The sequence below is a fragment of the Paramormyrops kingsleyae genome, chromosome 5 (genome assembly GCF_048594095.1).
Source record: "Paramormyrops kingsleyae isolate MSU_618 chromosome 5, PKINGS_0.4, whole genome shotgun sequence".
NCBI classification, from domain to species: Eukaryota; Metazoa; Chordata; class Actinopteri; order Osteoglossiformes; family Mormyridae; genus Paramormyrops; species Paramormyrops kingsleyae.
In genome coordinates this window covers 21,666,798-21,691,627 of record NC_132801.1, presented here as the reverse complement: position 1 = coordinate 21,691,627, position 24,830 = coordinate 21,666,798, and the positions used below count along the sequence as shown (strand labels likewise).

At 45.1% G+C, this 24,830-nt stretch overlaps 2 long non-coding RNA genes across 2 annotated transcripts; both read right to left on the bottom strand.

Moving 5' to 3' along the window:
• Positions 1-1,485: 1,485 nt before the first annotated feature.
• On the bottom strand, positions 1,486-3,109 carry LOC140590886 (uncharacterized). The gene is made up of 3 exons (XR_011991771.1): positions 2,063-3,109; positions 1,821-1,936; positions 1,486-1,713 (listed from the first exon to the last, which is right to left on the bottom strand). It is a non-coding gene; the product is annotated as an uncharacterized lncRNA (long non-coding RNA).
• Positions 3,110-14,330: 11,221 nt separating this feature from the next.
• On the bottom strand, positions 14,331-22,918 carry LOC140590887 (uncharacterized). The gene is made up of 5 exons (XR_011991772.1): positions 22,879-22,918; positions 22,574-22,606; positions 22,404-22,459; positions 15,163-15,310; positions 14,331-14,402 (listed from the first exon to the last, which is right to left on the bottom strand). It is a non-coding gene; the product is annotated as an uncharacterized lncRNA (long non-coding RNA).
• Between the last annotated feature and the right edge of the window lie 1,912 nt (positions 22,919-24,830).

Genomic DNA, 24,830 nt, shown 5'->3' with positions numbered 1-24,830 from the left:
GTCCGCGTTTCCGTTTGTATCCCCAGTCCGGTCATTGACGTTGTTTGGTTGCGTGCTCTGTGTGTTGCCATTAAACTCCCGTATTCCCCGATCCCTGGCTCCCGTTCGCCTGCTTCCCCGATCCGTGCCGCACGCACCGTGACAGTTAGGGTTGGAAGATTCCCGTGTGAAAATTTGCGAATAATACTTGGGCCCCTCTACCTTTAACCCATAACCGTCAGCTGGGCTGAACAGTAACAAAAAGTTTATGTATTACCAATTTCTCAATGAACAGTACTGTACTGTCTACTTTGCATGTCACATGACTTAATTTCATATCAAGATCTTTTTATTTAATAGATTAACCATTTAATGCCCCTGTATGTAAAAAGTTACTGCTGTATGCATTGGGAGTACTACATTTTTAAAATAACCTTTTTCTAATTAGTCCACACATATGTAGACCCTGGCCTATCCATCGAGCTGTTGTGAGGTATTGTGCAATATTCGCCATTACTGAGCCTTCTTGTTTTTGCTTGTCTTTTTGTTCTCAGACCTGTTTTTGATTTTACTTTGATTTTGGAATCTTCAGAGTATTATCATATCTTCTCTGCTTTTGGATTTTCAGTTAATTTTCTCTTGGCACATATCTAGAATTTACGATTGTGGATTGTATCATTAAAGATGGCTTGCCCTCCTCGTCATTACAGACTTAAATACTTTTATAATATTAAGTGACCTATCCAGTCTTGCTAACAAATCCTAAGATATGTGAAACTAAGCAATCGTAAGAGCCAGCAGGGAGCAAAGTTTCATTATCTTATTTGCGTCCCATAAAAGGGATATTCTAATTATTTGTGCGTGATGTGCAGTTCTATAATCAGTTCTGTGTGACTTTAAATGAATCCTGTTGTATATGTGTCTTATTTATCAAAAGGTGATGAATTAAAATAAATTAAGAAAAATCAAATCTGATCAATTTTACAATATATTTCCCCAAAAGGAGTAACATGGAAATAAATAATTAGAAAACTTTATTTATTATTAAGTCAATCACATATTGGCAAATAATTAGAAAGAACAGCCTTGTTTTAAATTCCCACACCCAGTTTTGTCTCTGGCTGAAATGCAGGCATTATGCTTCATAATATTTGTATTTATTACACTAGCAGTTATTGTCAGGATTTCCAGTAGCAAACACGGAGAAAGTCTGGTGACCGCAGATAGTCCGTGTAGCGCGGATGGTAACCCAGACGCGGAGTTTACACGAAAAGGTAGGATAACCACGCGATTGATCTAAGAACGCTCTTTAAAGAACACAGATCTTTGAACTGCTTTCATTGGGAATAAATGAAGCATCCATGGATAAAACCATTAATATAAGCAAAGGATAAATCCTGCTTGGGGTTAACATTTTATCTGTCCTGATGCTAACAGAACAGCGACAAAAGTTAGTTACGTGATGTATACAAATATAACCAGACAACAATACAGTAGGGTGCAACAATTTATTGAATGCACATTTTAAGTAGAGTACTGTACATTTTATCTGAGCACATGGCAGCCACAGTTCCTCTTCCTGCGCAGGGTTACGGGGATATTAATATCCCATAAGAGCAGCACAAAATAGGCTGCAAAAAGGCTGCGACAGGACGACTTCATTTGGGGCTGCCCTAGGTCTGGTGGTTGGAGACATTCTTATGTTGAACATGGAAACCATGTTTCCTTCAAATTCTGTGGTGAACAGAGGCAGCACCAACCATGAGACTAGTGTTACCTGAAACATAATAACTCCTAATGCATCCAGCACCATTTAAACTCCTTAAAACTAAGCCCAGTACCTTGATGAGCATCTTGGGTATCCTGAGGAGGGATTTGACGAAAGTGCGGACCCTCCTATGTCTGGTGCCCAATCTGATTTTTGGCGTCTGGGGGTCTCCCTCACAGTCTGCATCACCTGAAAACAATAATGCAGGGTGAGTACAGGCCTTTGTACCACTTTCCTTTAACTTCTTGAGCTTTGGCCATGGGCATATACTAATCACTCTATCGAAAGGTGTGCGATCCGCGGGTGATACAGTACCTGTCTCAGCTGCTGTAGCTGGACTGCAGAAATCGTCTGGGACAGCAGGGGTGCATGTTTCCTGACCATGAGGTAGGTTGCGGTCCAGGTGGAGAAAATTCAGAATGATGCTTCTCCGCAAAGACTGTCCAGACTCATTGAGCTTCTTGTCAGCAATGTCAGCCACCGGTACAACAATGAAGCACCTTGATTTGCTTCTGTGTATGGTGAAGCTGACACTATTTGTTTTGCCCCCCTGTTCAAAAAATACCTCCACGTGCCAGACTGCCTTCATTTGGTTGCACATTTTACTGCTTAATTGATTAAGGATAATTAAAGAACTGAATGGAACTTGATATGGTGCTGCAAAAGGTCGTTCTGAGACTCGGGAACTGCTCCTCAGAATTTATACGTGGCTATTGCCTACGTAGTCTTAGAACGCCTTCGTCTCCATGGAAATGGAATTCAGCGGGACAGCGTCACGTGTGGCAAATGCAGCCAATGAGAGACCTAGTTGTGACAGCGATGGCTTGCCTAGGGGAAGTTTAACATAATTACATTTCCATCCTCACACTGACTTTCTTTGCGGTCCGAATCGATCCAATAACAAGGTTTCCTGTACCGATGCTGATGATCTGTGCCGGCCAGACAACCCTGCGACAAAAATCGGGAATCATAATATATTTATAAATACGGTGGAAACTGCATATAGTGATCTCGGTAATAGTGATCAGTCGCATACAGTATATAGCTCAAAAAGCAATTGGGACAAAATCATTACTGTACAAATTCTGTTTAAATAATTCGCGTATAATAATCAAGTAGTCCGCTTACAGTGTTTGTTTTGGGTCTTTTTAAACGTGATAACGTGAATTAAAACAGCGGTATTTTTTTTTTTTTTTTACTTTACTTTGATCGCCCTACTAGTACTTTACCTTGCGGTAGCCCATCTGCTTCTGACTATAGATACCCGAAGCACAGAAAACATGACAAGACAGTCATTTTCTCTCAGTGACAAATATAGGCTCATTAAAGCTTATGATAAGCTGCCAAAAACAAGCCACCGAGATGCAGCAGCGAAACTACAATAAGCCCTTTGAGGCAACGTAGCGTCGTGAAAATGCGCTGTTAATAAAATTGAATATTTATGTACAGTGATACTGTATTGTATTAATATAGCCTATTTGAATAATACACGGTTCAGTAATTTAATTTATACAGCACTGTAATTTGAAAATTGTTCGAAATAGCTAGCCTATACTGTACTTTGAAATTATTCATAAAATTAAGTAAATAGCAAAGCTGTCCGTTTTATTGCCTTATGTCCATGAAATAAATATACAAATCTCAATTACATGGGTCTCTGCCTGAGACATAAAGAAGAAGAAAAAAATCGGTTATAATTAATGATTGTCCGCTTGTACGTGATCAATATATAAGCGGTTTCCACTGTAATTTATTTACAGTTGTGATTCGAATAAATATGAGTAATGTCGTTTAATTTATATTTTTAATTGGCCGAGTAGTCGTTTTTTAAAATCTTCTCCTGTCTGCTATGTTGGTTGAATGCATAATCTATAAGACATGCACGGCTATGATAATTAAATATTCATGATCGAATGGAAGCGGTCACCTGATTAGCGCGTGACGTGTGGGTAACGGCCGGCGCCAGTCAGTTTAAAACATGGAGTCAGAGAAAACAGCGTTGCAACGTAAAGTCGGAGTATATGATCCCTGCGTGACTTTTAAGGATCTGTTGGGCAAGTCCGCAACTTTAAAAAAGTTTGTAAGATGGAGTAGAGTGCGATGGAGTATCAACTCCCTACGCTGCTTGTTGTCACGCCCTGCTCCGTCCGCTCCTGATGTGTGCCACGCCCCCTCATTATCCACGTGTGCTTTCCCGATCGTGCCCAGCTGTTCCTTGTTATGTCGGCTTGTCTTCTGCATTTAGTCCGCGTCTGAGTCAGTCTTCCCCAGATCTGTCATTGATGTTTGTTGATGTGCTTTCCCCGGTCCTGTCTTCTGGAATAAACCCCGTTTGCCTGCTTCCCGGCTCGCTCGCTCGCTCGCTCTCCAGTCGCTCACCTGGTCACAACAGAATGACAGATCTCCACAACGCACCTCCGCAGGTCGACGATCAACGCGTCGACCTGCTCCACGAGGTGCTCTACTGGCTCCACCAGCCGGAGGTCCGGGAGGACTCCGGACTGCTGGTGTTAGCCAGCACGAGCGGGACCCTCCTCCAGGAGGTCACGCCGCTCACAGCAGCGCCTGTCATGGCGGAGGTTCGGGAGAACCTCCGGCGGCTCGTCGAGGGGGTAACAGAGAAGCGGCTCCAGCCGCTCACGCTCCCTGCAACAACCGCGGTTGCTGCCGCCGCAAGGCCCGCGGCCCCACCTGCTGAAGCTGCCGCCGATCCGCCCGCGGCAACGCTCGCCCTCTCCGAGGTTACCCCGCCTCCATCGTCATGCCCCAGCCGCAAGAAGAAAAAGAAGCGGAAGGGGAAAGGAGAAGCAGCCGCCCCGACGCTCTTATTGGGGGCTTGCTCCTTACTCCCCGCCTGGGAGCTACCCAGGGAGCATGACAGCTCACCGCCCGCCTGGGATGACACCGCCTCTGCCCGCCTTGCCAGCTTCCCCGCGGAGAAGCCACCTCCGCTGGAGGCGTATTTTTACCGGCCGGAGCGTCTGGGGCACGGCGGCATACGCGCTGTTAGGGACGCTATCCTTCGGGTCCCTAGATCCCTTAAAGGGACGCCGCATATGCGCTCAGCACCCCTCCTACCTGCTCCGGACCAGTCCGATCCGGACCTGCCTGCTGCCGCCGCCGCTCTGCCCGCGGCAACGTCCGCTGCTGCTGCCGCCGCCGATCTGCCTGCGGCAACGCCCGCTGCCGATCTGCCCGCGGCAACGCCCGCTGCTGCTGCCGCCGCCGATCTGCCCGCGGCTGCGCTGCCTGCTGCCGCCGCCGATCTGCCCGCGGCTGCGCTGTCTGCTGCCGCCGCCGATCTGCCTGCAGTACCGCCTGTCCAGCCTGTCCAGACTGTCCTGCCTGTCCTGCCTGACCCGCCTGCTGCAGCTGCCACCACTCTGGCTGCGGCGCCCGCCGTGGTGGCCCCTGCTGGCCGCGTGCTGGCGGCGCCTGCTGCGGCGCCCCCTGCTGGCCTAGAGACTGCAGCGCCTGACGTGGTGCCCCCTGCTGGCCGCGTGATGGCGGCCCCGCCTGCGGCCACGCCTGCGGCTCTGGTGGCCTCGCCTGCGGCCACGCCCGCGGCTCTGGCTGCTCTGTCTGGGGCCACGCCTGCAGCTCTAGTTGCCGCTCAGCCCAAGGTGCCTGCCGGGGCGCCCTCTGCTGGACTCACGCCCCAGGTGTCTGCTGAAGCGCCCCCTGCGGCTGCTAGCCGTCCGCTCGAGGACACCGCTACGTCCGCAGCGCCCCCTGCTGCTGAGGGCCACTCACCAGAAGAGGCCGCTCTGCCCGTCCAGCCCGGCTCTTCCGTCCTGCCCGTCCAGCCCGACTCGTCCGTCCTGCCCGTCCAGCTCGGCTCTTCTGTCAGCACGCCAGCCACGCCCTCGGCTCTGGCCGCGCTGCCTGCCGTCGCCGCTCTGCCCGCGGCACCGCCTGCTGCCGCCGCCGCTCTGCTCGCGGCAATTCCTGCGGCTGCCACAGCACCGCTGGTCCAGCCTGACCCACTCATCCTGCCTGCAGTCCCTGCAGCTACTGAGGCGGCCCCCACTGGCCCAGTGACTGAGGCGCCCCCTGCTGGCCGCACGCCCGAGGTGCCCGCAGAGGCGCCCCCTGCTGGCCGCACGCCCGAGGTGCCCGCAGGGGCGCCCCCTGCTGGCCGCACGCCCGAGGTGCCCGCAGAGGCGCCCCCTGCTGGCCGCATGCCCAAGCCAGTCTCGCCTGACCTGCCCGTCCAGTCCGGCCAGCCCTGCTCGCCGGTCCTGCCCGTCTCGCCCTGCTCGCCGATCCTGCCCGTCTCGCCTGTCCTGTCCGGCCAGCCCTGCTCGCCGGTCCTGCCCGTCTCGCCTGTCCTGTCCGGCCAGCCCTGCTCGCCGGTCCTGCCCGTCTTGCCTGTCCTGCCGGCACCTGAACTGCCTGTCCTGCCGGCTCTCGACCTGCCTGTCTCGCCTGTCCTGCCGGCACCTGACCTGCCCGTCTCGCCTGACCTGCCCGTCTCGCCTGACCTGCCCGTCTCGCCTGTCTTGCCTCCGGCTGCATCGCCGGCTGCTGCCGCTGCTCTGCCCACGGCAGCCCCTGTTGGCAGCTCGCCGGTCCAGCCCTGCTTGCCTGTCCAGCCCTGCTTGCCTGTCCAGTCCTGCTCGCCTGCGGCTCCGCCGGCTGCAACGGCCACGCCCGGGGTCCCGCCTGAGACTCTGACTCCTGTCCCCATGGGGGACCTTGAGTGGGACCCCTCGGGGATCCGATTGCTGGGTTCCCCCGACCCAGGCGGGCACCGGTCTCCTACACCGGTGCCCCTGAGAGGAGAAGCCCGGCAGGCCCGCCTGTCTGTGTCCAGCAAAGGGAGGGGACACAAACGTCGGGTCCGGGTCCCGCCCTCCCTGCCCCCTGGCTCGCCCTTGCGCCCCCTGGCCGTGGCTCGGTGGCTGCCTGCGGGTCCTACGGCTCCGGCTCGGCTGTCGCCTCCGGGTCCCCCTCCGGTGCCTCGTCGCCCGCCTGCGGTCCCTCCGTCGGCGCCTCGTCGGCTGCCTCCGGGCCCCCCCGCTTCGGCTGGGCGTCGGACGGCGCCTTCCCTGGCTCCGGCTGCGCCTCCGCCTGTTGCGGCTTCCCCCTTCTGCCTGCCTGCGCCGGGGTTCCCTCCTGCTCCCTCCTCGTTTCCTTTGTCGGTCCCTCCGTCTGTCTCCTTGTCCCCTGTGTGGTCCCCTCCTGCTCCGGCCTCCCTTCCGCCTGCGGCCCCTGCGGCTGCCTTCCCTCGCCCGCCTGGGTTCCCTTGGGCTCCCCTGCTTCCTCCTCCCTTTCCTTCCGTCCCGCCTGTTTCTGCTCCTCGTCCCTCTGTGTCTCCTCCGTTCCCTTCTGGTCCCTTTGTCCCGCCTGTCTTTGCTCCTCGTCCCTCGGTGTCTCCTGTGTTCACTCCTCGCCCTGTTGTTCCTCCGTTTTCTGTCCCCTCTGTGTCTCCTGTCTCTGTCTGCCTGTCCGCGTTTCCTGTTCTTTGTCGGGTCCTGTCTTTCGTTTCTTCCTTGTTCTTGTTCTGTGTTTCGGTCTTGTTCCCTGTTCTTCGTTGATGGTTTTTGGTTTTGTCTTTCAGGTCCTGTTCCCCGGTCTCGTCTCGTCCGTCGCCTCCTCTCTGGCGCGCCCGGAGTGCGCGCCTTTGGGGGGGGGTTCTGTCACGCCCTGCTCCGTCTGCTCCTGATGTGTGCCACGCCCCCTCATTATCCACGTGTGCTTTCCCGATCGTGCCCAGCTGTTCCTTGTTATGTCGGCTTGTCTTCTGCATTTAGTCCGCGTCTGAGTCAGTCTTCCCCAGATCTGTCATTGATGTTTGTTGATGTGCTTTCCCCGGTCCTGTCTTCTGGAATAAACCCCGTTTGCCTGCATTTTCGGCTTGCTTTGCCTGCTTCCCGGCTCGCTCGCTCGCTCGCTCTCCAGTCGCTCACCTGGTCACAACACTTGTAATAAGTGCAAAGTCATAGTCAAATATGCACCTGACTCCGGGACGATTAACATGTCGATAGACCTGTCGCAATTATCAATTAATTGCCTGATCGCGATAGTTTGAGGTGACCGCGATCATTTTTTGGATAATTGTCATAATCGTTATATACCTATAAATTGAAATGTTTTTACTCACTATTTAATAGTCTTTGCAGTACAGTTTTGGAATTGTGCTTGTATCTTCTTTTTCTCATTCGGTTACTCCCGTTTGATTGGTTTGATTAATGACGTCTTTTCCGTATGCTGCTATTGTTTAGCTGCGCACCGTCCCGCTCTAGCAGAGTAAACGGCTTCACAGACCAAACGCGGCGCGCACTGCGCTGCGCTCTGAAATCCATTATTTCCTAAGGCTTGCGCGGCGCAAGGACGGTTTCGCGCTGCGCCGAGCAAAGCGCAAGCGCAGAGCCAGAGCGGTACCGCGCGCCTCTCACGGAGCTTGTGCGAGCACCGCGGTCAAAGTTTAATTTTGTTGAACATTGATCACTGCGTGCTGTGACGCATTGTCGCGCGATCAATAGAAACAAGGCAAAACTTTGACAAGCAATATGAATTACCAGGCAAAACTTACGTGTCCAAAACTGCAATCCCCAATTTATACAACCAACTAAAGGATGAGGTTCTCTAGGATTTAAAAGAAATCGGAATCTGCCTAGCCAGTAATGAGCATGATCGGTTATGTGTGAAAAGGATATTGACTGTTGTATTGTTATGATAGGCTTGGTAATTATTACTGGTTACTGACTGTTTCTGCCTTTTTATATGTTATATATAAGGTTCAAAGTGAATAAACAGGGTTTCTTCATAAGGTGTATGCGTATTATTAAACTATGAATATGTTCACTTTATACAAAGAACAGGAAAAAGACAATTAAATCGTTAATCGCAATTATTTTTATGACAATTAATCGTCAGTTAAAATTTCATGATCGTGACAGCCCTAGGCGTAACTCAAAGTAATTTTAATCATTTTTATTAGAGGAAAGTAAAATGTAACTGTTAAAGCAGTCATATCTGGTTTAGTTTACGTGGACTTAACTGTCTATTAAAAAACCACCAGTAGTTTAAAGTGTGATGTAACACATTAATACTGTGGATCAACACACATTATTTATCACTGGCTACCAAGAAGAATTAAAAATACATGAGGAAAATCTTGAATTTAAAGATGAATGGATGTATGTTTGCTTTCATAGCCTCTACAGTTGGCTTCCCTGTATATTTAATATGCATTGAGAAGCAATCAAACAACAATCAGTGAAATGTCCTTTGTCATATCTTGCGTGTATTTAATGTTTATATTTCAGATATAGAGATTCGGGTGTAAAGTCTGAAACAGTGGCAAACACAGCACTGTGCGACGAATTTTACAAATGTGTATAACTTCAAACCTATCTACTAAGTCACTCTGGTATGAAGCGTTTTAATTGCAGTAAGCTAGGGAAGACTCTCCACATGCACTTGAGAGAAAAGAAGAGCGTGGACTGGATAAAGTTTAACTCTATGGAGTGCACCAGGGGCCCCTTGCATGGGGGGGCATTTCTTCCCTCTTTGGAATAATTACCTTATAACTTCAGATATAAAAGTCACAGACACATGCCTGATACCTAAAATCAAAGTTGACCCCTTTACAATTGATTGTAGGAAGTTCAATAACGAAATGAATAACCTGTGTATAATTTATGGACATGCGAATATAACAAAAACAGCTGGAAAAATACAAAAACCTGTCTTTGTGTCTTGGATTTTTGTAAATATTTCAAAAACTACATGATGGAATAGGTCCAATTTTAAAAATCTGGTTCCCAAACTTGTTTTCTACATGTGTGCCCAATTTCATATCATTTGATGCAGCCCAACAGGTTTTACGGAGGAAAGAGCAAATGGTGCAACTGGGAGCCTTTCCTATCCAAAACCTAACCTAAACTAATCTGAAACTTATCCAAAATGGCAATAGTGTAACTAGCAGTGATTTTGGGGTAGCAACTTTCTTTCTAAATGCATTACCACTTATAGGTCATAAGTAACAATTTGTCACACATCATCACCACACATTTGTAGGAAAATCTATATTTTATTCACACGACTTGTGCCAAACTTATCCAAAACCTATCCAAAACCTATCCAAACTGGCCACAGTGTAACTAGCAGTGTTTTTTGGGGTAGCGTCTTTCTTTCTAAATGCATTACCACTTATGGGTCATAAGTAACATTTTGTCACACAAAATCACCACACATTTGTAGGAAAATCTATATTTTATTCACACGACTTGTGCCAAACCTATCCAAAATGGCCGCAGTGTAACTAGCAGTGTTTTGGGATAGCGTCTTTCTTTCTAAATGCATTACCACTTATGGGTCATAAGAAACATTTTGTTTCTAACCCTAACCCTGCATAACTGTGCCCAAACAAAGCCCGACAAGTGCCCCGCATAACTGTGCCCAAACAAAGCCCGACAAGTGCCCCGCATAACTTTGCCCAAACAAAGCCCGACAAGTGCCCCGCATAACTTTGCCCAAACAAAGCCGACAAGTGCCCCGCATAACTTTGCCCAAACAAAGCCGACAAGTACTGTACATAACTTTGCTCAAACAAGGCCGACAAGTGCCCCGCGTAACTTTGCCCAAACAAAGCCCCACGTAACTTTGCCCAAGTGAAAGCCAAAAGCGCTGCATTACTTTGCACACTTCAAAGCTTGACAAAGGCGATGCGGAACTTTTCCCAATGTACCACAATACAAGTGTTACCAAAGCAAATGTTAATTGTAATTTACTGAATCACGGAATTATAAAAATCTATAGAATAAAAGAGTAAACTGTAAATAAATGTACTTATGTCGAGCGTTGCATCCTCTCCGCGCAAAAAAGCGTCCTCCTCCATCGAATCAATGGATAAAAGCGACACTTTCTTCCCCCGAACCACTCTTCAAAATCATCTTCTGTGCTTTCTCAACAGTGAAAGTCATCCGAGCCATTTTTCTTCAGTCAAAAAAGTTGTTGTCCGAAAATAACTGGGTAAACTCACGGAGACTACGTGCGCAATGCGTAATCGAGACACTCCCACAAATACTGCACCTGCAGATAATAAGTTGCGCATTCATGTCCCCAGCGCGAAAAACAATGCCCAATCAGCACATCCCATACCATTTTGCAAACCTTAGACACACCTCTATTGGATGAAGCAAATGACACTGTAATTTGATGTTCATGTAAAAAGTTTATTATGGTGAAACATAACCATGGGCAAAGGTTCAGTGCGTAAAAAATAATGTGCTAGCAGGGAAGCAGAGCATATATCTGAAAAAATACTTGACAATGAAGGATTACAGTGATTGATTTATGTACATAAGAGATCAAGCTTTCAAACGAGGGTAACTTTGTCATTTTATTCATTGGTTTTCTTCTGAAACTCCGAAGATAAAAAACATTGCACGAATGTACAGAATGCCGACTGACATTTTTCCGCGATGAGTGAGCAAGCTATTTGAGAGCATTACAGTCATATTTATGGAAAAATGCGTGTTTTGTCTTAATACTGTGACGGTTTATGAAGTATTGGCCGTGAAAGAAAAAACCATGGCACAAAAATTGCGCAACTTTCTACAGATATTATGTGAAAGGTTTTTTGTAGTGTAACAAGCCGTTTTTGGTTGATTTGATACATTTGTTTCTTTTATTGAACGTCATTTTTTTTTGTTATTGAAAATTTGGACGTATGCGTCCGAACCACTAGGCGGCGACAATGAAAGAGTTAAGAAATTGCTGTGATACCCTTAAGTCCGTGTTCAGTCTGTCTCCTTAGATCCATCATTGAAGTCTCTTGGTGTTGTGGTGCCAGTCCGTGCTTGCTGAATGTCCCTACTCCCCGTCTCCATTAAAACTCGTATTCCCAAGTCCTATGCGTCCCTCTCGTACTTCCCCATTCTGCGCACTGTGCCTGAACATGACAGATCTCTGAAAGAAGATCACAGATGAGGTAATTTATTGGCTGCAACAGCCTGAGATTAGGGGTGCACCGATTGCAGTTTTCTGGCCGATCAACGATCACCGATCCTTAGGCAACCTTACCTGCCGATCTCGATTTTTTTTTTGCCGATCTTGTTTCTTTCATAACTAAAAGACAGTTACTTCAATGTTTCCATTTTTATTGAGTAAATTGATATGAATACTCACAAAACATGAGGTAGTGTCCTCAAATATAAACGAACATATAAATGAGCATTGCTGTTTGAACTACAAAATCATATTTTTTCTTCCAGACTTTAATTTCTCTAATTTTGTAAAAAAAAAATATATATATAGCTGTTATGACACACTTGTCCAAAAAATAGGGAGGGAGGCAGCCTGCACTGCACCTCTCTCGGGAATGGGAGAAAAGGCTGATTTAACCCTCTGGGGCCTAGGGGTAGGAAACACACTTTCACTGACTGGGGCATGATCACACATTTCATCACACTTAATTCATGGCAAATAAATTATTTCTTATATATTTGTTTTGCCATTACACTCATCTTTATTTTAATATATATTGTAAATATGTCAGATTTTTGTTAAGTTTGAAATTTGACATCAAAGTATAGACATTGCAAAATGCAGTTTGGAACACTTGCAGAAACATTATAAAAGTACATAGTAAGCAATGCTGGCAGTTTGTTTTGATCCCAGATATCTGATCACCAAAGTCTTGGCTACATGAAGATGACTAAATGGTGTAGATGCAACATTAATTTGGATAAATAAATAAGAAAAACCTAACTCATGTAACTATTTCTGGCTCCTTTCATTGAATATGTAGCAACTTTCATGTGTATGAATGAGCCATTGTCACCTGGCCACGTCCCCAACCCCCTTTTATGGCGCTGAAGGGGATGTATCTGGATCGCGTTTCACCGTTGCGCTGTTAATCAAATTACCATGCGAATGCGATTTGAATACGCGCTAATGCGGCTATTTAGAATGTGAATAGCGATCTTCGGGTGAGAGCGGTACTACACGCCCCCGATGCAGGTAAAACAAAGTAAGATGACATGGTTTACTTTTTTGCCGATTTAACCTAATTAAAAAAACTTTAATACTTCCGACAATGGACGTTTTGAAAAGAAGACAGATTACGGATTTAGCCAGCGTTTTTTTCATGATTATACATTAAGATTTCAGCGAGATATTTATAAACTGAAATAGACGCGAAAAGTATGCGATGTCGTCGACGACATACTCGACCCCAAAGAGTTAAAAGCATATAACTAAGATCGGTGGATCTCATGGGAATATGGTCGATTTCTGATCCCCTCAAATTAACGTGATCGAGGCCGATCGATCGGTGCGCCGATCGATCGGTGCACCCCTACCTGAGATCCAAAAGGATCCCGCAGCACGGGCTTTAGCCAACCGGAGCAGGGACATCCTGGAGGAGATGTCCCTGCCCAGCGACACGCCTTCCCTGGCTGTGGCTGCGCCGCCACCTGCCGCGGCTCCACCTCCCTCCTCGCCTTCGCCGGATTCCCCTCCAACTTCCTCCTCGCCCCCTCTGGTGACCCCTTCGACTACCTCCTTGCCTCCTCCACCTGTCCCTCCGTCGGCCTCCTCGCCCCCTATGAGGTCCCCTCTGGCTCCGACCTCGTGGTCGCCTGCGCTTGCCCGCTGGGGTCCCCTCGGGCTCCCAGTGTTCCTCCGCCTTTCTCCTTCCTGCCTTCTGTGTCTGCCCCTCGTCCCTTTGTTTCTCCTGTGTTCACTCCTGGTTCTTTGGTTCCTCCGATTGGTGTTCCCCCGGTGTCTCCGTTCTTAGTCTGCCTGTCAGCGTTCCCCATCCTTTGTCAGTTGTTGTCTTGGATGTTTCCCTTGTGCCTGTTCTGTGTGTCCATCTTGTTCCCGGTCCCTCTTTAATGTTCTTGGTTTTGTTTTCCCCAGGTCCTGTGCGGTTCCAGGTCTCGTCTCGTCCGTCACTCCCCTTGAGGCGCGCCCAGAGTGCACGCCTTTGGGGGGGGGGGAGGTTCTGTAATACCCTGCTCGTCTGATCTTTCTGTGTGCCACGCCCCCTCATTTACCACTTGTGCAATCCCGATTGTGACCAGCTGGTTCCTGTTATTTCGATTTGTCCTGTGTATTTAAGTCCGCGTTCAGTCTCCCTAGATCCATCATTGAAGTCTCTTGGTGTTGTGCTGCCTGTCGGTGCTTGCTGAATGTCCCTACTCCCCATCTCCTTTAAAACCAATATTCCCAAGTCCTACGCGTTTACAAGGCCTAACAAAACATCATTGTCACTGAACAATGGGAGCATTTAAAAGCAGAGGCTTTAAACATTGTTTAATCTATAAATTCTTTTTGAAAATCATATGTGTAAATTGTCATTATTTCACTGAAAGTCCATAATTGTCAATTCCCTTTTGAGTTCACATTCATAAGCCCACTGTTTCCCTTCTGAATGCATTTTGTCACTTTATTCCTGTAGTCTATCTCAGTCCTGATTATTAGGAAGTAAAAGTAACATATTTATACAACATTTCTAAAGCTATATATAAAACAGCATCCAGTTAACCCTCTATTTAGGACTGGATTCCCTCCATAAGCCTACATTCAGTAAGTGGCTATGAAAAGCAGATGGATACTCACATGTTTTACTTTGAGCTGGATGTTGTTCTGTCTTGCTGATCTTGAATGCAGTTCTTCACCAATGAGCTGAATTGAGCATCTGCTTGAAACCATATGTTTTTCACATTTAGCACATTTTTAATTGTAGAAGTCATCTTTATGAGCTATCCAACTGTTCTTTATTACTGCTAACTTAATTGTTCTAAGAAATTGGATGGATTGCGGTTTTAGTCATTTGGATGTGTCCACTAGAAGACTGTCATTCTTTATTTTTTTAATTGTCTATCATTTGAGGCAGGGGAAATATGTAAGATCTATAAATATGCAATGTGCCAGTTGCATTAAAGAACATGCCAAGATTTTTTCATTGCTAATGTCTGAAAGACTGATACTGTATCCATCCATCCATCCATCCATTTTTCATGCAGGATTGGGTCTCTGAGAACCTGGAGCCTTTTTTAGGATGCACATGCCACACCCTGAATAAGATATCTTACAACTGTAAAATTTGTCATTTCTCTGTCCCAATCATTAAATTACCAATAAGGCACCTTGAGAAAAGCTGAGTTCAGCTAGAAAATCTTGACAACCTCATCAAGGAGACCTGGACTCTGTACATAATGTCAATGCCTCTGACACCTCCAGATGGAGTCGTTCCTTTTAAATGTTAACATCACTGCTTTTATGAACTGAATTATTAAAAGTGTCAGTGCTAGATTTCATTAAAAAATGGTAAAAACATACATGATGCCTTCAGCTTTCTGCTAATTCTGCAGTTTATTCTGTTCCCCTTTTTGCTTGATCATTCTTGCCATAGTACCATGGTAATTGCATAAAATTGTAAAAGAAAATTAACTTACTGGTCATAGCAAATTAGTATATGGTGGAGGGAGAAAAGCTTTCTTTTGAACTTTGCTCTTGCTGAAACACTCTCAATTCCGTCCCCTTGTTAGGTGACACTGTTGTCCACCTTCTAAGACCACCATTCCACTTTCAACAGGCTGTGCTCTATTTTAAAAAAGGAAAAACACACCTGGAATGAGGAAGAGGAATCTCATAGCAGCCAGAACGTCTCTGTGGAGATTTCCTTTTCAGTAAAAGGAATAGAAATCTACCAGGCTGGAACAAAATGAGTGCATGCTCTAATCCATGGGTGCTACAGTCCACTTCAACCTCTGCTGCCATATTGCAAGAGATGTCTTCAAGTAGGGCAGCCTAGGAATTACCCTTTTCTGCAGTGCGTTGGATTTCCTGCCCACACGCGCTGAGGGATGAGCCACAGCACTTTATTGTGTGAAGGTGTATGCTCTCCTCATTAACACTCAGTGTGTTTCTTCACTTACCAACCACACTGCACTGAGGCCCAAACACCATTCCATCTGATACCTGTAATGTGCATATTTAACACAGATGGCTATAGATGCAAGCTGGTTTTGAACTCATATGAAGTACAGAAGTCTACAAATGCTGTAGAAAGTTGGATTTTGAACTGATTTTCATAAATGAACTATGGTAATATTATTGATTATTACTTTATGTAAACAGCCAACCATCCAGTTTCCTTAAGCAGTGCTAAAAATAGTCAAGCTGCAAAAAAACAGGATCACAACTTTTCTGAGAGAGAAAATCCACTATTGTGTCCATTTATCATATAATCACAGAATACTGTCTTTTCTCACGGGACCCCACATCATTTACACATCCAACCGTCCAGGTTCCATAAGCACTTAATGGGGTTGTAGTAAGCATGCAGTATATTCCAGGAAGTATAGGGCAAGATCCCAGTCCATTGTAGGACATATGTAAATACAAATGCTCAAAAAATTGAAAACACCCATATTTGAATATGAACTTAGTCAGAGAGTAATTTTCATCATCCCAGACTTTTTGCCTATGTCCTCCAAAATCCTAACCGGCTTAAATAGGAAATGCCAAATCATTTTCAACACATTCACCATTGTTATTGCTTATGCGAAAAACTAATCATGTCACTGTGTATACTGTCTAAACATTTCCAGTGTGTATTCATAGGCTTACGGCTGTGGAGAACAGATGAAGCAGTTGATCTGTTCAGTTCTTAGAGTTCCGTGATACCCTGTCCAGTTGTGAATCATATTGATTGCTGCTGTTGTGTTGTTTAGAAAACATGAGTGGTTTGGGTAACAATAAAAACCCTTTATCTGGCCAATGAAAACTGCATAAAAGCCTGTAAGACATAATGGCAAAGGGGTATCATGCAAAAATCAGTGTTTTTTCATCCAACCATGCCTGTACATGCTGTAACTGATATAAAATTATTATTTCATGCTAATGAGTTTTAAAATCCCCTATGCAATAATTGACTCATCAGTCACGCACAGTATCAGTACAAGAAACTGTCCTGATCCCCTCTGTCGCTAATCGTCCATCTCTGGCCAAATGAAAAGAGAGCTGGCATATCGACAGGACACAGGGTGATTCTTAAAAAGCTCAGGAGATCCTGAAGATGCAGCAAATGGCCAGAGCTGACGGTTCTTTATTTACAGAGCCTGGTGCTGGGGAGAAGTTGGCTCGGAAACAGGGGAGCGGGGAGGAAGGTCACAGGCAGACACTCGCTTTAATTAAAGGCTGCCTGTGGTGAGAAAAGATCCCCCCCCCACTTACCTAGTACTAAAAATAACAGCTCAAGCTGCAAAACGACAGGTTCATAACTTTTCTGAGAGAGAAAATCTGCTATCATGTCCATTCATCATATAATCACAGAGTGCTGTCTTTTCTCACGGGACACCACATCATTTACACATCCCAGAACCGTATCAGGATTCTGAACAATTTTTACTGTAATATTATCACTCTCTTACAGTATTTGTCTCTTGTGATGAATATGTTGAACATAACTTGAGGTATCACACATCCTATAGTCATCAAAGCATTCTTTAGGAGGTTGGCAGTACGTTTTACTGTTTTTTTTCCAGTCAATTTCCTTCTCTTACCATGCTTTAGGCACAGATGAAGCCTAAATCTATGCAATATCAGCAAATGCAAAATTAATTTGTTCCAGTGATATCTGTTCTCTTTTGTTTTCTTGGCAAGCAAACACAATAATACCTCCTGCTTCATTCAGCTCTCAACAAAACATCTGCATGTCTGCTTAGCTGAGTTTTGAGACAAGTACTGATTTGTTAGAAATAGAAAGCAGAACTTGACAGACTGTCGGACGTGTGTTCCAAGACACACATTCTCTGGCAATACAAACTGTAGCAATGATTGGATGATTAACATGTTGTCTTGAAAATTTATAAAAATGTTCGATACTACAGAAAGCCAACATATTTTTATCAGTAACGTCCCCTTTCTCTCATTGCCCTTCTATTGCAATGCACAGTGTGTAGACCACAATTAAACAAACCTTTCACGTGTTAAACAGTATCTGAGGGAACTGCTGTTATGCCCATTGGAACGAAGTCCCACCTACCTCAAGAAAATGATTGGCTACTAAGTAAAGGAAGACAAAGCTGGGGAAGAGGAGGGTTTTGGAGATTATGCTTGGATAACCTTAGTGCAACTATTTTTTTTTTGGCTTGGTCTTGGTATTTGGTACAAATTTCCTGTCTTTTGACATTTGTGTTTGTTTATGTTTGTTTGTCTGACATTATTTGAGTCACTTGTTTGTCCATCCATCTGTTATCTGTACCTGTTTGTCTTGTGCAGGGCCCCGGAAGCTACGGGCACAAGACAGGAATAACCCAGGACAGGGTGCCAACCTATTGCAGTCATTTGTTTGTATTTTGCACATTTGCAGGCTCCTTTAGTTCTATACCACACTCCACAGGAGGGGAAGTACCACTTTTATTTTGAATCATTTTCTCCTTACCTGTTTAAGTAGAAATGCATACTTTCTGTTTATATTAGTTAGTTAGCTAGTTGGTTGGTTGGTTGGTTAGTTAGTGTTGACATCTCACCCTGAAGTCACTTGTGGTTATCCTGCTTAATAATATACTGAAACAATGGCCCCTCCTTCAGATGCTGGCTGCTCCAGCCGGTGGTCAGGTGCTCATGTGCTCACTGCAGCACTCTGGACAATGGCCATGGGCCGGAATTTCAAAACGGCTGTTTTGGACAGTCGGCAAACCTGGCCACAAAGCCACACCCCAGCTACCCAGGGCAAGTTAGCAGACAGATAATGGCAGTAGCTGGAGCCATCTGCTCACAACGGGGGCATTGAAATGGAGTCACTCAGTCTCGCCATGGGAGTCGTGCATGGTGTTACTGCCTGGATTATCAGCTTGCCTGCTGTTTGAAGTCCACCCCCACTTTTTAATCATTTTTCTTTCTCCGTTGTTTCTATTTTTCACTGCCTCACTCCGTATTCCTACAGATGCTGTGCTCCCTCTATCTCTAGGAGCTGTGTGCATTTTTACTCACACTGCACCACAGTATATGGTAAGGTAAGGTAAACGTTTTTGTCCCTGAGGGGAAATTTATTTCAGGCTCCAGGCCACTGCATTCAGTAACATACATTGCATTCAGCAGAATCACACCATACAATTAACACAACATATCTTATACATTATACATTGAAACATATACATGTACTGGACTCCAGATTATAAGGAAACTCAGAAATAGATGTACTAATAGATAGATAGATTGATTGATTGATTGATTGGACAGGCTGCTTCCAGGCTCAAAGTTTCTAAGACACCAGTACATAAGAACAAGGTGAAGCAGGAGACACTGGGAAAGACCAGAAACCAGCCAGGTGAAGGGCAGAAGCGACTTTCTAATGCCAGAGATGACTGTCAACTTATCTGGCAGTTTCTCATGAATCGTACGATGACATCAAGTGACTTTGTAAAGGAATGGGGAACATTAAGTGCAGGTGTGAAGTGCATTGCTAGGACAGTTTGTATCAGGCTCCTAGAAGCAGGACTGAAGACCCATAAAGCAAGGAAGAAGCCCTTCATTAATGAGAAAGAGAGAAGAACAAGACTGCAGTTCACAAGAAAAAAATATTATTCACACACACCTGTAAATTGAGAAATGAATGAAACAAAAAAAATGTGCTGTGGTCTCTTAATTTTTTTCCAGAGCTGTATATGCGTTGTTTTTATGTTTCTGGCTTAGTACTCCTAAACATACAAGGAGAGCCAAGGCCTTCACAGAACATTCACACACTACTGGATACTGAGACACAAATCCACCCGAATCCACTCTCACCCACCTGTACTGTCATTCACAGGCCACTTACAGTACATTTAATAAAAATATATCTTATGTCTAGTAGTTAGAATCAGCATCTCTATAACTTGCGTTTTATGCAGCACCATGAAATTACGGGTTTCAAATAAATGAGTCTCTTCTTTTTCACTCAGTAATGCATGTTGCTGTTTACACACAGCTCTCCGTCAGCGATCAGCTATCATACAGCTATCAGAAGCGAGCAGCCTTTTCTTATAGCGGGTCAACTTACTCCACTCAGTTTGCTAAGTACTGCGATAGCGCTGTATGCATGTCAAATACACCTCTGCTATTGGCTTGTCATCAGATCTTCAACAACATGACATTTGAATGATTGCATTGTTTTAAATTCATGCAGTGTTTAATGCATACATATAAATGGTGGGGATTATGACATTTTAAATTCTGGCTGTGAAATTTTGTAAAATCTAAGTTTATTTAATGTATTTAATATATGAGTATTTTAAAAATGATGTCTTTTAACATATGAGGCGGTATTTTAAAAATAAGATATTTTTAAATATGAGCCAGCTTTTTAAAAATGACGCATGTTAACGTATGAGCCAATATCTTAAAAATGACCCATTTCAGCATATGTGTCAGTATTTTTCAAATGACGTATTTACCTTTTGATGTATTATAAAATGTGAGCCAACATTTTAAAAAGTTAGACACTGAACCATTTTTGCTCAACCTGGAGCTGATTGTAAGTGCAGACTTGGCAAATCGGTGGCTCCTCTAGTTGATGAATATGGTCGATATATCATAGCTCTCCAGGACGCAGCCTCTCTGTCCCATTAAGGACCAACAAGCACCAAGCTGACTCAGCTCTTTCAGTGCCGCCAATGTGACATTCTTCACCCATCAATGTCCCCAAACACCTGCAGCTCCCTTTACTGGGACACTTATGAAACGTCACTTATTATGCTGCAAAAAAGGTCCCCTGCTGTACACGCCCAGGTTATTTAATTTATGGTGCCACAGTCAGGCCCCATCCTGTGTCCCTCTGTAATGTGGGCAGCCAGCCAAGGTGACCCCACAGCGGGTGATGTACGAGTCCTCCGTATGTCAGCGTGAGCAAGGGGCGCCAGCCTGAGCCTGAGCCTGTAATCCCTCATCCACACCATTCTACTCTCTGTTACCACACACCTATGCTCATTCGCTGTATATAATTAGTGAGCTAAGGGGATTAGTGACATTCAAACTGATGACCAATACATTTTGAATGAAACAGGATGCTGGGAACCTGCCATTTTGCTAAGTTAATATGCAGGGCCATAGCCAGGATCAATACCGAGGTCAGAAGTGTTAGCCTATCCTAGGTGTGTCCCGTAATAGAATGTGGTAAATGGAGCTGCAGAAAAAATACAGAGGATTTGACCTCAGTGTCCTCAGTGGTAGTTACAGGCATGTATATACGCAATGGAATATTTGTATAAATGGTTTAAAATTGTGTTAAGTTTGGTGTTTAAAAGTCAGATTGGGTAAATAAAGTGCTTCAAGTGGAAAAAAAACAGGTGCCAGTGTTCCCCCTGTTATTCAGTACCAGCAGATTGTTAGACTGGTACACAAGAAATGGTCCTAGTACTCTGAAGAGGAAATCAAAGAGGTGAGTACCAACCCTCTTCAAGAACTGGGTAAATCACAATTCATAATCTTTGCCATAAAATATAATTTGAAAATGGGAAATTCATAATATTGAGGGCTTTTTTCCACTACATGATATACATCAAAAGGGGTGGCACAGTAAGCATTGTCTCCTCACACCTCGGGGGCCAGGGTTCCATGTGTGTGGAGTTTGCATGTTCTCCCGTGTTGTCATGGGGTTTCCTCTGGATTCTCCGGTTTCCCCCACAGTCTACAAATAGGCTGAGGCTGATTAGAGTTACCAAATTGCCCGTAGGTAGGTGTGTGTGTGTGTGTGCGTGTGTGTGTGTGCGTGTGTGTGTGTGTGTGTGTGCGCGTGTGTGTGTGTGTGTGTGTGTGTGTGCCCTGCAATGAATTGGTGCCCCATTCTGGGTTGTTCTCTGCCTTGCGCCCATAGGCTCTGGACCCCCCGCGACCTTGAGTAGGACAAGCGGTTTCAGAAAATAGATGGATGGTATACTTCATAAAGCAAATAATCGTAAAATAAACTTTTACAGATAAATTTAATTTCTGCATTAGCACATGAATGCAGTCAAATAAGGAATCATTAATGATTAAATGTATTTTTAAATGTTCAGACAAGTAACTAATTGCAACTTTAATCAGTAATGCTTCCAACTGAAAGTTGAGCAATCTATCTACAGTACATGCAAGTTGAGTATCTACATGAAAAAGACCAAAAGAAAATAAAACATTGCATTGTTGCCTTTAATGACGCAGCAAGCTGGATGCTCTTCTCGGAAAAATATACTTCCCCATTGCCAAACTGCTAATGCTGAAGGAACTCATTTCTTCAGGAGTCTTCCAACCTTAAAAAAATATGTTCTCAAAACATCCAGCATGTTCAGCTTGCCTGATAAAACCAGTGTTAATGTCAGATCAGTTTTGTTGTTTGGAATATATGTCATATATACAATCCACCCATTTTCCGTAACTGCTTGTCCATTAGAGGGTCACGATACACCTAGAGCCTGAAAATCTTTCCTTTATTAAACTGAAATAGCTATATCTAGATGCTATTTTTTAACTTGGTAGAAATTGTACAGATAATGCGTTACTCTTTGTGTAATGAATCCATTGTGTAAATTGTGTGAGACCTGCTTTATTTCCATTTTTTCAGTGTATGACCTGGTCTGGTCCAATTCCAAAGACCAAGCTCTTCTGTGAAACTGAAAGTTCTCCTGTTAGGATATTCAACATTGGACAAAACATAAGATGGTTAATCGGTACTCACCAGCTGGGGTGATGTCATCCATCCATCTTCCAACAGAATGCATGGAGTCCCAGAGCCTATCTCAGGCAGAACAGAACATTAGATAGGATTACAGCCTGGGTGGGATGCTAGTCCATTAGAGGGCATGCACACAAACACACACTAAGAGCAATTTAGAGATGTCACTTCACCTGACTGATTGTCTTGAACTATGGCTGAAAATACTGTAGGAAATGCGGGGAGGAAGTCCACATAACACAGAGAGAAAATGCAAAACTCAGTCACTCAGAGTGGAAGGAAGAATTTTAACACCAACCCTACAGGAATGAGGCAACACTACTAACCACTTTTCCACAGATTGCAATTTTTCAGACTCTAAGATATTCCTAACTGTCATTGTATAGAACAATAAAACAGAGAAACATCTCTCAAACAGCGTAGAACTGTATCAATACAAAATATGAGATAAAATAGGGAAGACAAAAAGTATACATACATCTATCCATCCATTGCTGTAACTGCTTGTTCTATTCAAGGTTGTGGGGGGGTCTGGAGCCTATGGGTACAATGCAGGGAACAACCCAGGATGGGGTTCTAACTTATTGTGAGACACACTCACATACCATTTGCTTACATAGGCATACCTATGGGGGGAAAACTGGAGTACCTGGAGGAAACCCCATGATGACATGGGGAGAACATGTAAACTCCACACACATGGAGCCATGGCAGAGACTCAAACCCTGGTCCCAGAGTTGTAAGGCAATAGTGCTAACCACTGCATCACCATGCCACCCCAACTATACACTCACCTAAAGGATTATTAGGAACACCATACTAATATGGTGTTTGACCCCCTTTCGCCTTCAGAACTGCCTTAATTCTACGTGGCATTGATTCAACAAGGTGCTGAAAGCATTCTTTAGAAATGTTGGCCCATATTGATAGGATAGCATCTTGCAGTTGATGGAGATTTGTGGGATGCACATCCAGGGCACGAAGCTCCCGTTCCACCACATCCCAAAGATGCTCTATTGGGTTGAGATCTGGTGACTGTTGGGGCCATTGTAGTACAGTGAACTCATTGTCATGTTCAAGAAACCAATTTGAAATGATTCGAGCTTTGTGACATGGTGCATTATCCTGCTGGAAGTAGCCATCAGAGGATGGGTACATGGTGGTCATAAAGGGATGGACATGGTCAGAAACAATGCTCAGGTAGGCCGAGGCATTTAAACGATGCCCAATTGGCACTAAGGGGCCTAAAGTGTGCCAAGAAAACATCCCCCACACCATTACACCACCACCAGCAGCCTGCACAGTGGTAACAAGGCATGATGGATCCATGTTCTCATTCTGTTTACGCCAAATTCTGACTCTACCATTTGAATGTCTCAACAGAAATCGAGACTCATCAGACCAGGCAACATTTTTCCAGTCTTCAACTGTCCAATTTTGGTGAGCTCGTGCAAATTGTAGCCTCTTTTTCCTATTTGTAGTGGAGATGAGTGGTACCCGGTGGGGTCTTCTGCTGTTGTAGCCCATCCGCCTCAAGGTTGTGCGTGTTGTGGCTTCTCAAATGCTTTGCTGCATACCTCGGTTGTAACGAGTGGTTATTTCAGCCAAAGTTGCTCTTCTATCAGCTTGAATCAGTCGGACCATTCTCCTCTGACCTCTAGCACCAACAAGGCATTTTCGCCCACAGGACTGCCGCATACTGGATGTTTTTCCCTTTGCACACCATTCTTTGTAAACCCTAGAAATGGTTGTGCGTGAAAATCCCAGTAACTGAGCAGATTGTGAAATACTCAGACTGGCCCGTCTGGCACCAACAACCATGCCACGCTCAAAATTGCTTAAATCACCTTTCTTTCCCATTCTGACATTCAGTTTGGAGTTCAGGAGATTGTCTTGACCAGGACCACACCCCTAAATGCATTGAAGCAACTGCCATGTGATTGGTTGATTAGATAATTGCATTAATGAGAAATTGAACAGGTGTTCCTAATAATCCTTTAGGTGAGTGTATATGCCCACAATATATATGTATGTATATCTGCAGAGCATGTACACAACAGATCATAAGCAATTGAGGTAGTCAATGAAATGAAATAGTGTTCTGCTAAGTGGTACAAGTGCAATAGTGAATATAGCACAAGTGACAAAGAAGAAGTTCTATCCTGAAATTGTGTAGGAATTTATGTATTAAAGTAACCATGAATGAATCAAGAATAGGGGAGGGAACTGAGTTCTCTTCTATACACCCAGATCCTTGTGAAGCTAGTTAGATAAAATGAATGTAGGTGCATGTTTCAGGGTGGGGTGAGCCTTGTTTATCTGAGAGGCACTGTTGAGCTTTCCGGATTACTGAGGAGGCATTGGTGCTCCAGGACCCCTCCTCAGTAATCGGGCTTGGAGTACCTCTCCACTGCTTCACCATTTATGTAG